At 41.0% G+C, this 13780-nt stretch overlaps 1 protein-coding gene across 1 annotated transcript in view; it reads right to left on the bottom strand.

The window, feature by feature from the left end:
• Positions 1-13780, bottom strand: part of LOC111165700 (protein transport protein Sec16B-like) — a 142307-nt gene that overhangs the window by 42511 nt on the left and 86016 nt on the right. The gene's annotated exons all lie outside the window — the stretch shown is intronic.

Genomic DNA, 13780 nt, shown 5'->3' with positions numbered 1-13780 from the left:
CTAGAGGGAAGAAAACCAGAAATACCTGTGAACAGAACCAATATTTACTACCCCCAAAATCTTCATTTTTTTTCTTAAGAATTAATTTTATGTCAAACTGAAAGTCTTTCTTCATTAGTAGTCAAGATACGACATTATGCATCATTTGCATAACCCTAAACAACTTGGTTCTGCTTCTCAATTCAGTTTTTAGAACCTAAGCTATTTGGGACATGCTACCACTGCAGGCAAGAGGTTATTTGAAAAGGTAAAAGGCTATGGACATACCATCACTACACTAAAGAAGCATCCCTTCTTTCCAGTGTCCATGGAGTAGCCAGAGGAATGCCAGCATTTCTCAGCCACCATTCTGAACATAGAACAATCAAAATAAGCAATACTGGAATGTCTCCCACTTTCTAACAGTGTTGGAAAACAGGGCCCAGGCATATATCCAAGGTCCTTAACTTAACCCCCTAGGAACGTTTTTCTAGTCAGTATAATCTGCTCTCTTTTACAATCTGTATTATGCATACAAAAGATTAGAACACACCAATCCCAAAATATAACTATTAATGTTAAAAAGAAAGCACCACCATGCTCCCATGCACATTCAAACAGTTCATCACACTCACTCTATTAAGTACCATTTTAAATGTTTTTGTATTAATGAAAAACTAATATGACTTTATGAATGACAGGCAGCATTGTCTGAACATTAAATCGATTCCCATTTTTCATTGTAAAATAAAATATAACTTGAACCATGTTAAAAGTAAAAGTTAATTACATGAAGTGCTGGTTTGTAGCTTGCATTGATAGACCTCTCCTAAGGGATACAGGTAATTATAGAAAATCCTATCCAAGCCAGAACCCTCAGGGTTATCATAGAATCTTTTTCATCACCTACTATGTCTGATAGGTCTTCAAATCTTATGGATTCTAAACTTCCTAAATACCCATTTCATCTGATTCTCTCTCTCCATTCCCAATTGCTATATTCAGGGCTTTATCATCTTTCACCTAGGCTACTTCAATCACCTATTCACTTGTCTTCTTCCTTCAGACTCCCCCCCCCCACCAAAACCACCTTCCACACTGCCACAAAAATATACCATCCTGTTACTTCTCTTAAAACCCATCAGTGGCCTCCCACCACCGGGAGATAAAGTCCAAATTCCTTAGCAGAACATGGAAAGTTCCTCTCCTTAGGGCCCTAGGCTACCTCCCAAGCCTAACGTGGCCTTCTCAAAAATCTATTCAATAGAACAGAAATTCCACAGGTACACAGGGGGAAAGTGTGCTCCACAGTCAAATAAATTGGGAAAAGAGAGGTTCAACCTCTTTCTTTCCTTCAGGGATTGTCAGAGTTGAGAACTCAAGCGTGACTCTAAATGAATCTCATAGCTCAAGTACTTGGTTCTCTTTTCTTGACCTACTGCTGTATTCTGGGTGACCTCACTTAGTTTCCTAGCTTTAAACACTATGGACATGCTGACAACTCCTCAGTTTGCATCTTCAGTCCACACTTCCCCACTAAGCACCAGACTGCCTGCTCACAATCTCCAGCGAGATATCTAAGAGATATCTGAATTTTAATATTCCCTCAACCTCCTCCCTTGGGCTTCCTCAGCTCAGTTCATGGCAACTTCATTCTTCAGGTTACTCAGGACAAAAATCTTAATGCCATTCACGATTCCTCTATTTCTCCCACATCCCATATTTAGTCCATCAGCAAATTCAAATCAGCTCTACATCCAAAATATATTCAGAATTTGACCACTTCTCATAACCCCAACCCACCACCCTGATCCAGGCCACCATCATCCCTCACCTGAATTATTTAAAGGGCCACCTAACTGGTGTCCCTGCTCCTGTCCTTCCCCGATGCTGTTTATTCTCAACCCAACACCTAGGTTGAGTGCTACATTTACTTTAACAGGTCACAGCACCCCTTTCCTCAAAACCCTGCTGTGGACTCGCTCTTGTGAGAGTACCAGAATCACAATTAACTGCTGAACAATCATCGACAGGAAGACACTGGAAGTCACTAAAAAAGGTACCCCACATCCAAAGACAAAGGAGAAGCCACAAAGAGATGGTAGGAGGGGTGCAATCACAATAAAAGCAAATCCCATAACTGCTGGGTGGGTGACTCACAAGCTGGAGAACACTTATACCACAGAAGTCCATGCACTGGAGTGAAGGTTCTGAACCCCACGTCAGGCTTCCATCCTGGGGGTCCAGCAATGGGAGGAGGAATTCCTAGACAATCAGATTTTGAAGGCTAACGGGATTTGATTGCAGGACTTTGACAGGACTGGGGAAAACAGAGACTCCACTCTTGGAGGGCACATACAAAGTAGTGTGAGCGTTAGGACCCAGGAGAAGGAGCAGTGACCGCATGGGAGACTGAGACAGACTTACCTGCTAGTGTTGGGGGGGGGGCTCCTGCAGAGGCAGGGGGTGGCTGTGGCTCACTGTGGGGACAAGGACACTGGCAGCAGAAGTTCTTGGAAGTACTCCCTGGCATGAGCCCTCCAAGAGTCCACCATTAACCCCACCAAAGAGTTTGTAGCCTCCAGTTCTGGGCCACTTCAGGCCAAACAACCAACAGGGAGGGAACTCAACCCCACCCGTCAGCAGACAAGCAAATTAAAGTTTTACTGAGTTCAGCCCACTAGAGCAACACCCAGTTCTACCCACTGCCAGTCCCTCCCATCAGGAAGCTTGCACAAGCCTCTTAGCCTCACCACCAGAGGGCAGCCAGCAGAAACAAGAAGAACCAGAATCCTGCAGCCTATGGAAGGAAAAGCACATTAACAGAAATATAGACAAAATGAAAAGGCAGGGGACTATGTACCAGGTGAATGAACAAGATAAAACCCCAGAAAAACAACTAAATGAAGTGGAAATAGGCAACCTTCCAGAAAAAGAATTCAGAATAAAAATAGAGAAGATGGTCCAGGACCTTGGAAAAAGAATGGAGGCAAAGATTGAAAAGATGAAAGAAATCTTTAACAAAGACCTGAAAGAATTAAAGAACACCTAGAAGAATTAAAGAACAAACAGAGATGAACAATACAATGACGGAAATGAAAAATACACTAGAAGGAATCAATAGCAGAATAACTGAGGCAGAAGAATGGATAAGTGACCTGGAAGACAGAATGGTGGGACTCACTCCCATGGAACAGAATAAACAAAAGAGAATGAAAAGGAACTAGGACAGCCTAAGAGACCTCTGGGACAACATTAAATGCACCAACATTTGCAGTATACGGGTACCAGAAGGAGAAGAGAGAGAGAAAAGGCCCGAGAAAATATTTGAAGTGATTATAGTCGAAAACTTCCCTAACATGGGAAAGGAAATAGTCACCCAAGTCCAGGAAGCACACAGAGTCACAGGCAGAATAAACACAAGGAGAAACACAGCAAGACACATAGTACTCAAATTGACAAAAATTAAAGACAAAGAAAAATTATTAAAAGCAATAAGGGAAAAATGACAAATAACATACAAAGGAACTCCCATAAGGTTAACAGCTGATTTCTCAGCAGAAACTCTACAAGCCAGAAGGGAGTGGCATGATATATTTAAAGTGATGAAAGGGAAGAACCTACAACCAAGATTACTCTACCTGGAAAGGATCTGATTCAGATTTCACAGAGAAATTAAAAACTTTACAGACAAGCAAAAGCTAAGAGAATTCAGCACCACCAAACGAGCTCTACAACAAATGTTAAAGGAACTTCTCTAAGTGGGAAACACAAAAGAAGAAAAAGACCTACAAAAACAAACCCATAACAATTAAGAAACTGGTAATAGGAACATACACATTGATAATTACCTTAAACGTGAATGGATTAGATACTCCAACCAAAAGACACAGGCCCTCTGAATGGATACAAAAACAAGACCCATATATATGCTGTCTACAAGAGACCCACTTCAGACCTAGGGACACATACAGACTGAAAGTGAGGGGATGGAAAAAGATATTCCATGCAAATGGAAATCAAGAAAGTTGCAGTAGCAATACTCATATCAGATAAGATAGACTTTAAAATAAAGAATGTTACAAGAGACAAGGATGGACACTACATAATGATCAAGGGATCAATCCAAGAAGAAGATATAACAATTATAAATATATATGCACCCAACATAGGAGCACCTCAATACATAAGGCAAATACTAAGATCTATAAAAGAGGAAATTCCACAGGTACACAGGGGGAAAGTGTGCTCCACAGTCAAATAAATTGGGAAAAGAGAGGTTCAACCTCTTTCTTTCCTTCAGGGGTTGTCAGAGTTGAGAACTCAAGCGTGACTCTAAATGAATCTCATAGCTCAAGTACTTGGTTCTCTTTTCTTGACCTACTGCTGTATTCTGGGTGACCTCACTTAGTTTCCTAGCTTTAAACACTATGGACATGCTGACAACTCCTCAGTTTGCATCTCCAGCCCATACCTCCCCACTGAGCACCAGACTACCTGCTCACAATCTCCAGCGAGATATCTAAGAGATATCTGAATTTTAATATTCCCTCAACCTCCTCCCTTGGGCTTCCTCAGCTCAGTTCATGGCAACTTCATTCTTCAGAATGGATCCTGTATGTATTGTAATGTATTGTATTGTAATGTATTGTAATGACAGTAACACAATAATGGGGGGGACTTTTAACACCTCACTTACACCAATGGACAGATCATCCAAACAGAAAATTAATAAGGAAACACAAGCTTTAAATGACACAATAGACAGATTTAATTGAAATTTATAGGATATTCCAACCAAAAACAGATTCTACTTTCTTCTCAAGTGCACACAGAACATTCTCCAGGGTAGATCACATCTTCGGTCAAAAACCAAGCCTTGGTAAATTTAAGAAACCTGAAATCATATAAAGCATCTTTTCCGACCACAATGCTATGAGATTAGAAATCAATTACAGAAAAAAATGTAAAGAAACACAAACACATGGAGGTTAAACAATATATTATTAAATAACAAAGATATCATGGAAGGAATCAAAGAGGAAATCAAAAAATACCTAGAGAAAAATGACAATGAAAACACAACAATCCAATACCTATGGGATGCAGCAAAAGCAACTCTAAGAGGGAAGTTTATAGCAATACAATCCAACCTCAAGAAATAAGAAAAATCTCAAATAAAAAATCAAAGCTTACACCTAAAGGAACTAGAGAAAGAAGAACAAACAAAACCCAAAGTTAGTAGAAGAAAAGAAATCATAAAGATCAGAGCAGAAATAAATGAAACAGAAACAAAGAAAACAAGAGCAAGGGTCAATAAAACAAAAGACTGGTTCTATAAGAAGATAAAGAAAATTGATAAACATTTAGCCAGACTCATCAAGAAAAAGAGGGAAAGGACTCAAATCAATAAAATTAGAAATGCAAAAGGAGAATTTAAAACAGACACCACAGAAATACAGAGCATCATAAGAGACTACTACAAGCAACTCTATGCCAATAAAATGGACAACCTGGAAGAAATGGACAAATTCTTAGAATGGTATAACCTTCCAAGACTGAACCAGGAAGAAATAGAAAATATGAACAGACAAATCACAAGTAATGAAATTGAAACTTGGATTAAAAATCTTCCAACAAACAAAAGCCCAGGACCAGATGGCTTCACAGGTGAATTCTATCAAACATTTAGAGAAGAGCTAACACCCATCCTTCTCAAACTCTTCCAAAAAATTGCAGAGGAAGGAACACTCCCAAGCTCATTCTATGATGCCACCATCACCCTAATACCAAAACCAGACAAAGAAAATACAAAAAAAGAAAATTACAGAACAATATTACTGATGAATATAGATGCAAAAATCCTCAACAAAATACTAGCAAACAGGACTTAGCAACAGCGAGAGAGAGGGGGAAGATGGTGGAAGAGTGAGAAGCGGAGATCACCTTCCTCCCCACAGATACATCAGAAATACATCTACACGTGGAACAACTCCTACAGAACACCTACTGAACGCTGGCAGAAGACCTCAGACCTCCCAAAAGGCAAGAAACTCCCCACATACCTGGGTAGGGCAAAAGAAAAAAGAATAAACAGAGACAAAATAATAGGGACGGGACCTGCACCAGTGGGAGGGAGCCGTGAAGGAGGAAAGGTTTCCACACACTAGAAGCCCCTTCATGGGTGGAGACTGCGGGTGGTGGAGGGGGGGAGCTTTGGGGCCACGTTGGAGAGCACAGCAACAGGGGTGCGGAGGGCAAAGCGGAGAGATTCCCGCATGGAGGACTGGTGCCAAACAGCACTCACCAGCACGAGAGGCTTGTCTGCTCACCCGCCAGGGAGGGGGCGATGGGAGCTGAGGCTTGGGCTTTGGTCAGAGCGCAGGGAGAGGACTGGCAGCATGAACACAGCCTGAAGGGGCTAGTGCACCACGACTAGCCGGGAGGGAGTCCAGGAAAAAGTCTGGACCTGCCGAAGAGGCAAGAGACTTTTTCTTCCCTCTTTGTATCCTGGTGCACGACGAGAGGGGATTAAGAGCGCTGCTTAAAGGAGTCCCAGGGTTGGGCGCGAGCCACGGCTAACAGCGTGGACCCCAGAGACGGGCATGAGACGCTAAGGCTGCTGCTGCCGCCACCAAGAAGCCTGTGTGCAAGCACAGGTCACTATCCCCACCTCCCCTCCTGGGAGCCTGTGCCGCCCACCACTGCCCGGGTCCCGTGATCCAGGGACAACTTCGCAGGGAGAACGCACGGCGAGCCTAAGGCTGGTGCAACGTCACGCTGGCCTCTGCTGCCGCACGCTCGCCCTGCACTCCATACCCCTCCCTCCCCTCGGCCTGAGTGAGCCAGAGGCCCCGAATCAGCGGCTCCTTTAACCCCGCCCTGTCTGAGCGAAGAACAGACGCCCTCAGGCGACCTACACGCAGAGGCGGGGCCAAATCCAAAGCTGAGCTCCTGTGAGCTGTGAGAACAAAGAAGAGAAAGGGAAATCTCTCCCAGCAGCCACAGGAGCAGCGGAATAAATCTCCACAATCAACTTGATGTACCCTGCATATGTGGAATACCTAAATAGACAACGAATCATCCCAAATTGAGGAGGTAGACTTTGAGAGCAAAATTTATTATTTTTTCCCCTTTTCCTCTTTTTGTAAGCGTGTATGTGATGCTTCTGTGTGAGATTTTGTCTGTATAGCTTTACTTTCACCATTTGTCCTAGGGTTCTATCTGTCCGTTTTTATTTTACTTAAAAAAATTTTTTTTTCTTAATAATTATTTTTTTATTTTAATAACTTTATTTTATTTTACCTTACCTTCCTTTCTTCCTTCTTTCCTTCCTTCCTTCCTTCCTTTCTTTCTTTCTTCTTTTTCTCCCTTTTATTCTGAGACATGTGGATGAAAGGCTCTTGGTGCTCCAGCCAGGACTCAGTGCTGTGCCTCTGAGGTGGGAGAGCCAACTTCAGGACACTGGTCCACAAGAGACTTCCCAGCTCCACATAATATTAAATGGCGAAAATCTCCCAGAGATCTCCATCTCAGCACCACCACCCAGCTTCACTCAACGACCAGCAAGCTACAGTGCTGGACACCCTATGCCAAACAACTAGCAAAACAGGAACACAACCCCACCCATTAGCAGAGAGGCTGCCTAAAATCATAAGTCCACAGACACCCCAAAACACACCACCAGACATGGACCTGCCCACCAGAAAGACAAGGTCCAGCCTCATCCACCAGAACACAGGCACTAGTCCCCTCCACCAGGAAGCCTACACAACCCACTGAACCAACCTTAGCCACTGGGGACAGACACCAAAAACAATGGGAACTACGAACCTGCAGCCTGCAAAAAGGAGACCCCAAACACAGTAAGGTAAGCAAAATGAGAAGACAGAAAAACACACAGCAGATGAAGGAGCAAGATGAAAACCCACAAGACCTAACAAATAAAGAGGAAATAGGCAGTCTACCTGAAAAAGAATTCATAGTAATGATAGTAAAGATGATCCAAAATCTTGGAAATAGAAGAGAAAATGCAAGAAACGTTTAACAAGGACCTAGAAGAACTGAAGATGAAACAAGCAACGATGAACAGCACAATAAATGAAATGAAAAATACTCTAGAAGGGATCAATAGCAGAATAACTGAGGCAGAAGAACGGATAAGTGACCTGGAAGATAAAATAGCGGAAATAACTACTGCAGAGCAGAATAAAGAAAAAAGAATGAAAAGAACTGAGGACAGTGTCAGAGACCTCTGGGACAACATTAAAGGCACCAACATTCGAATTATAGGGTTTCCAGAAGAAGAAGAGAAAAAGAAAGGGGCTGAGAAAATATTTGAAGAGATTATAGTTTAAAACTTCCCTAATATGGGAAAGGAAATAGTTAATCAAGTCCAGGAAGCACAGAGAGTCCCATACAGGATAAATCCACGGAGGAACATGCCAAGACACATATTAATCAAACTGTCAAAAATTAAATACCAAGAAAACATATTAAAAGCAGCAGGGAAAAACAACAAATAACAAACAAGGGAATCCCCGTAAGGTTAACAGGTGATCTTTCAGCAGAAACTCTGCAAGCCAGAAGGGACTGGCAGGACATATTTAAAGTGATGAAGGAGAAAAACCTGCAACCAAGATTACTCTACCCAGCAAGGATCTCATTCAGATTTGATGGAGAAATTAAAATCTTTACAAACAATCAAAAGCTGAGAGACTTTAGCACCACCAAACCAGCTTTACAACAAATGCTAAAGGATCTTCTCTAGGCAAGAAACACAAGAGAAGGAAAAGACCCATAATAACAAACCCAAAACAATTAAGAAAATGGGAATAGGAACATACATATCGATAATTACCTTAAATGTAAATGGATTAAATGTTCCCACCAAAAGTCACAGACTGGCTGAATGGATACAAAAACAAGACCCACATATATGCTGTCTACAAGAGAACCACTTCAGACCTAGGGACACATGCAGACTGAAAGTGAGGGGATGGAAAAAGATATTCCATGCAAATGGAAACCAAAAGAAAGCTGGAGTAGCAATTCTCATATCAGACAAAATAGACTTTACAATAAAGACTATTAGAAGAGACAAAGAAGGACACTACATAATGATCAAGGGATCGATCCAGGAAGAAGATATAACAATTGTAAATATTTATGCACCCAACATAAGAGCACCTCAATACATAAGGCAAATACTAACAGCCATAAAAGGGGAAATCGACAGTAACACATTCATAGTAGGGGACTTTAACACCCCACTTTCACCAATGGACAGATCATCCAAAATGAAAATAAATAAGGAAACACAAGCTTTAAATGATACATTAAACAAGATGGACTTAATTGATATTAATAGGACATTCCATCCAAAAACAACAGAATATACATTTTTCTCAAGTGCTCATGGAACATTCTCCAGGATAGATCATATCTTGGGTCACAAATCAAGCCCTGGAAAATTTAAGAAAATTGAAATTGTATCAAGTATCTTTTCCGACCACAACGCTATGAGACTAGATATCAATTACAGGAAAAGATCTTTAAAAAATACAAACACATGGAGGCTAAAGAATACACTACTTAATAACGAAGTGGTCACTGAAGAAATCAAAGAGGAAATAAAAAAATACCTAGAAACAAATGACAATGGAGACACCACGACCCCAAACCTATGGGATGCAGCAAAACCAGTTCTAAGGGGGAAGTTTACAGCAATACAATCCGACCTTAAGAAACAGGAAACATGTCGAATAAACAAACTAACCTTGCACCTAAAGCAATTAGCGAAAGAAGAACAAAAAACCCCAAGTTTAGCAGAAGGAGAGAAATCATAAAGATCAGATTAGAAATAAATGAAAAACAAATGAAGGAAATGATAGCAAAGAACAATAAAACTAAAAGCTTGTTCTTTGAGAAGATAAATAGAATTTGATAAACCGTTAGCCAGACTCATCAAGAAAAAAAGGGAGAAGACTCAAATCAATAGAATTAGAAATGAAAGAGGAGAAGTAACAACTGACACTGCAGAAATACAAAAGATTATGAGAGATTAATACAAGCAACTCTATGCCAATAAAATGGACAACCTGGAAGAAATGGACTAATTCTTAGAAGTGCACAACCTGACAAGACTGAATCAGGGAGAAATAGAAAATATGAACAGACCAATCACAAGCACTGAAATTGAACTGTGATTAAAAATCTTCCAACAAACAAAAGCCAGGACCAGATGGCTTCACAGAGGAATTCTATCAAACATTTAGAGAAGAGCTAACACCTATCCCTCTCAAACTCTTCCAAAATATAGCAGAGGGAGGAACACTCCCAAACTCATTCTCCGAGACCACCATCACCCTGATACCAAAACCAGACAAGGATGTCACAAAGAAAGAAAACTACAGGCCAATATCACTGATGAACATAGATGCAAAAATCCTCAACAAAATACTAGCAAACAGAATCCAACAGCACATTAAAAGGATCATACACCATGATCAAGTGGGGTTTATTCCAGGAATGCAAGGATTCTTCAATATACGCAAATCAATCAATGTGATACACCATATTAACAAATTGAAGGAGAAAAACCATATGGTCATCTCAATAGATGAAGAGAAAGCTTTCAACACAATTCAACACCCATTTATGATAAAAATTCTCCAGAAAGTAGGCATAGAGGGAAGTTGCCTCAACATAATAAAGGCCATATATGACAAACCCACAGGAAACTTCATTCTCAACGGTGAAAAACTGAAAGCATTTCCTCTAATATCAGAAACAAGACAAGGATGTCCACTCTCGCCACTATTATTCAACATAGTTTTGGAAGTGCTAGCCACAGCAGTCAAAGAAGAAAGAGAAATAAAAGGAATACAAATTGGAAAAGAAGAAGTAAAACTGTCACTGTTTGCAGGTGACATGATACTATACATAGAGAATCCTAATGATGCCACCAGAAAACTACTAGAGGTAATCAATGAATTTTGTAAATTTGAAGGATTCAAAATTAATGCACAGAAATCTCTTGCATTCTTATACATTAACAACAAAAGCTCAGAAAGAGAAATTAAGGAAACAATCCCATTCACCATTGCAACAACAAGAATAAAATACCTAGGAATAAACCTACCTAGGAAGGTAAAAACCTGTATTCAGAAAACTATAAGACACTGCTGAGATGACACAAACAGTTGAAGAGATATACCATGTTCTTGGATTGGAAGAATCAATATTGTGAAAATGACCCTACTACCTAAAGCAATCTACAGATTCAATGCAATCCCCATCAAGCTACCAGTGGCATTTTTACAGAACTAGAACAAGAAATCTTAACATTTGTATGGAGACACAAAAGACCCTGAATAGCCAAAGCAATCTTGAGGGAAAAAAACGGAGGTGGAGGATTCAGACTTCCTGACCTCCGAGTACACTACAAAGCTACAGTAATCAAGACAATATGGTACTGGCACAAAAACAGAAATATAGATCAATGGAACAGGATAGAAAGCCCAGAGTAAAACCCATGCACCTATGGTCAACTAATCTATGACAAAGGAGGCAAGGATATACAATGGAGAAAACACAGTCTCTTCAATAAGTGGTGCTGGGAAAAATGGACAGCTACATGTAAAAGAATGAAATTAGAACACTCCCTCACACCATACACAAAAATAAACTCAAAATGGATTAGAGACCTAAATGTAAGACTGGACACCATAAAACTCTTAGAGGAAAACATAGGAAGAGCACTCTTTGACATAAATCACAGCAAGATCTTTTTTGATCCACCTCCTAAAGAAATGGAAATAAAATCAAAAATAAACAAATGGGACCTAATGAAACTTAAAAGCTTTTGCACAGCAAAGGAAACTATAAACAAGACCAAAAGACAACACTCGGAATCGGAGAAAATATTTGCAGACGATCAATGGACAAAGGATTAATCTCCAAAATATATAAACAGCTCATGCAGCTCAATATTAAAAAAACAAACAACCGAATCAGAAAATGGTCACAAGACCTAAATAAACATCTTTCCAAAGAAGACATACAGATGCCCAAGAGGCACATGAAAAGCTGCTCAACACCACTAATTATTAGAGAAATGCAAATCAGAACTACAATGAGGTATCACCTCACACCAGTTAGAATGGGCATCATCAAAAATCTACAAACAACAAATGCTGGAGAGGGTGTGGAGAAAAGGGAACACTCTTGCACTGTTGGTGGGAATGTAAATTGATACAGCCATTATGGAGAGCATATGGAGGTTCCTTAAAAAACTAAAAATAGAACTACCATACGACCCAGCAATCCCACTACTGGCCATATACTCAGAGAAAACCATAATTCAAAAACACACATGCACCCCAATGTTCACTGTAGCACTGTATACAATAGCCAGGTCATGGAAGCAATGTACATGCGCTTTGAGAGACGAATGGATAAAGAATATGTGGTACATATATACAGTGGAATATTACTCAGGCATAAAAAGGAACTAAATTGGGTCATTTGTAGAGATGTGGATGGACCTAGATACTGTCATACAAAGTGAAGTAAATCAGAAAGAGAAAAACAAATATCATATAGTAATGCATATATGTGGAATCTGGAAAAATGGTACAGATGAACCAGTTTACCAGGCAGAAATAGAGACACAGATGTAGACAACAAACTTATGGACATCAAGGGGGGAAAGCAGGGGATTAGGGGGGTAGTGGTGGTGGGATAAATTGGGAGATTGGGATTGACATATATACAGTAATATGTATAAAATAGATAACTAACTAATAAGAACCTGCTGTATAAAAAAATAAAATTAAAAAAAAAAAAAAAGAAAACAAAAACCCTGTCATGGCTTCCCATTTTACTTAGAATGAAGCCAGAATCCTTGCAACATCCCAAGCCCTAATGACTGTTCCTCCATGACTTCTCTACCCACATCTCTCACCTTCTCCCCCACTTCCTGTACTACTGGTACAGATGGGTCCCTAGTGCCCACTCTTCGTACTCAGCCAGCTGGGCCATCACATATGCATATGCAGGCTCACATAGTACTGCTATGTGTGGCACATCAGCCGTCCTGTCTGTTAATGGACATGGTCTTTCTGGACAGTCCATGAGTGTGTTGCTTCTGGTCATGCTGCCACCTTACTATGCTGTAGATGAAGTCACCCACCATGGTTCTAGTAATGCTCAGAGTATATAGGAGAGGAAGATGCCAATGAGGTTCTGGCTACAGCCCTTCCTGTACAGCCCTTCCAGACACCCCCAACCCTGACCATGTTCTAATTACACCACTTTCCACAATCATGCATACCACACATACGAAACACCCACTGTTAAGTCAGGCATTGAGCTTGACTTATATATACTTTTTTTTTTTTTTTGGCTGCGTTGGTTTCGTTGCTGCACGCGGGCTCTCTCTAGTTGTGGCAAGTGGGGGCTACTCTTCGCTGTGGTTCGCAGGCTTCTCATTGCGGTGGCTTCTCTTGTTGCAGAGCACGGGCTCTAGGCACACAGGCCTCAGTAGCTGTGGCACGTGGGCTCAGCAGCTGTGCCTCGCAGGGTCTAGAGCGCGGGCTCAGTAGTTGTGGTGCACAGGCTTAGTTGCTCCGCGGCATGTGGGATCTTCCCAGACCAGGGCTCGAACCCGTGTCCCCTACATTGGTAGGCGGATTCCCAACCGGTCCAGTACTAAGTCCTAATCCTCTTTGGCCACACCACTACCCACATAGCACTTAAAATTCCTTGGATTTGTAGAGCTTCGCAGCGTCAGCTTTCC

This window comes from Delphinapterus leucas, chromosome 1 (genome assembly GCF_059928025.1).
Source record: "Delphinapterus leucas isolate spDelLeu-1000000601 "Yukka" chromosome 1, BTC_Dleu_Yukka2, whole genome shotgun sequence".
Lineage (NCBI taxonomy): Eukaryota > Metazoa > Chordata > Mammalia > Artiodactyla > Monodontidae > Delphinapterus > Delphinapterus leucas.
This window is presented reverse-complemented; position numbering and strand designations above follow the sequence as displayed.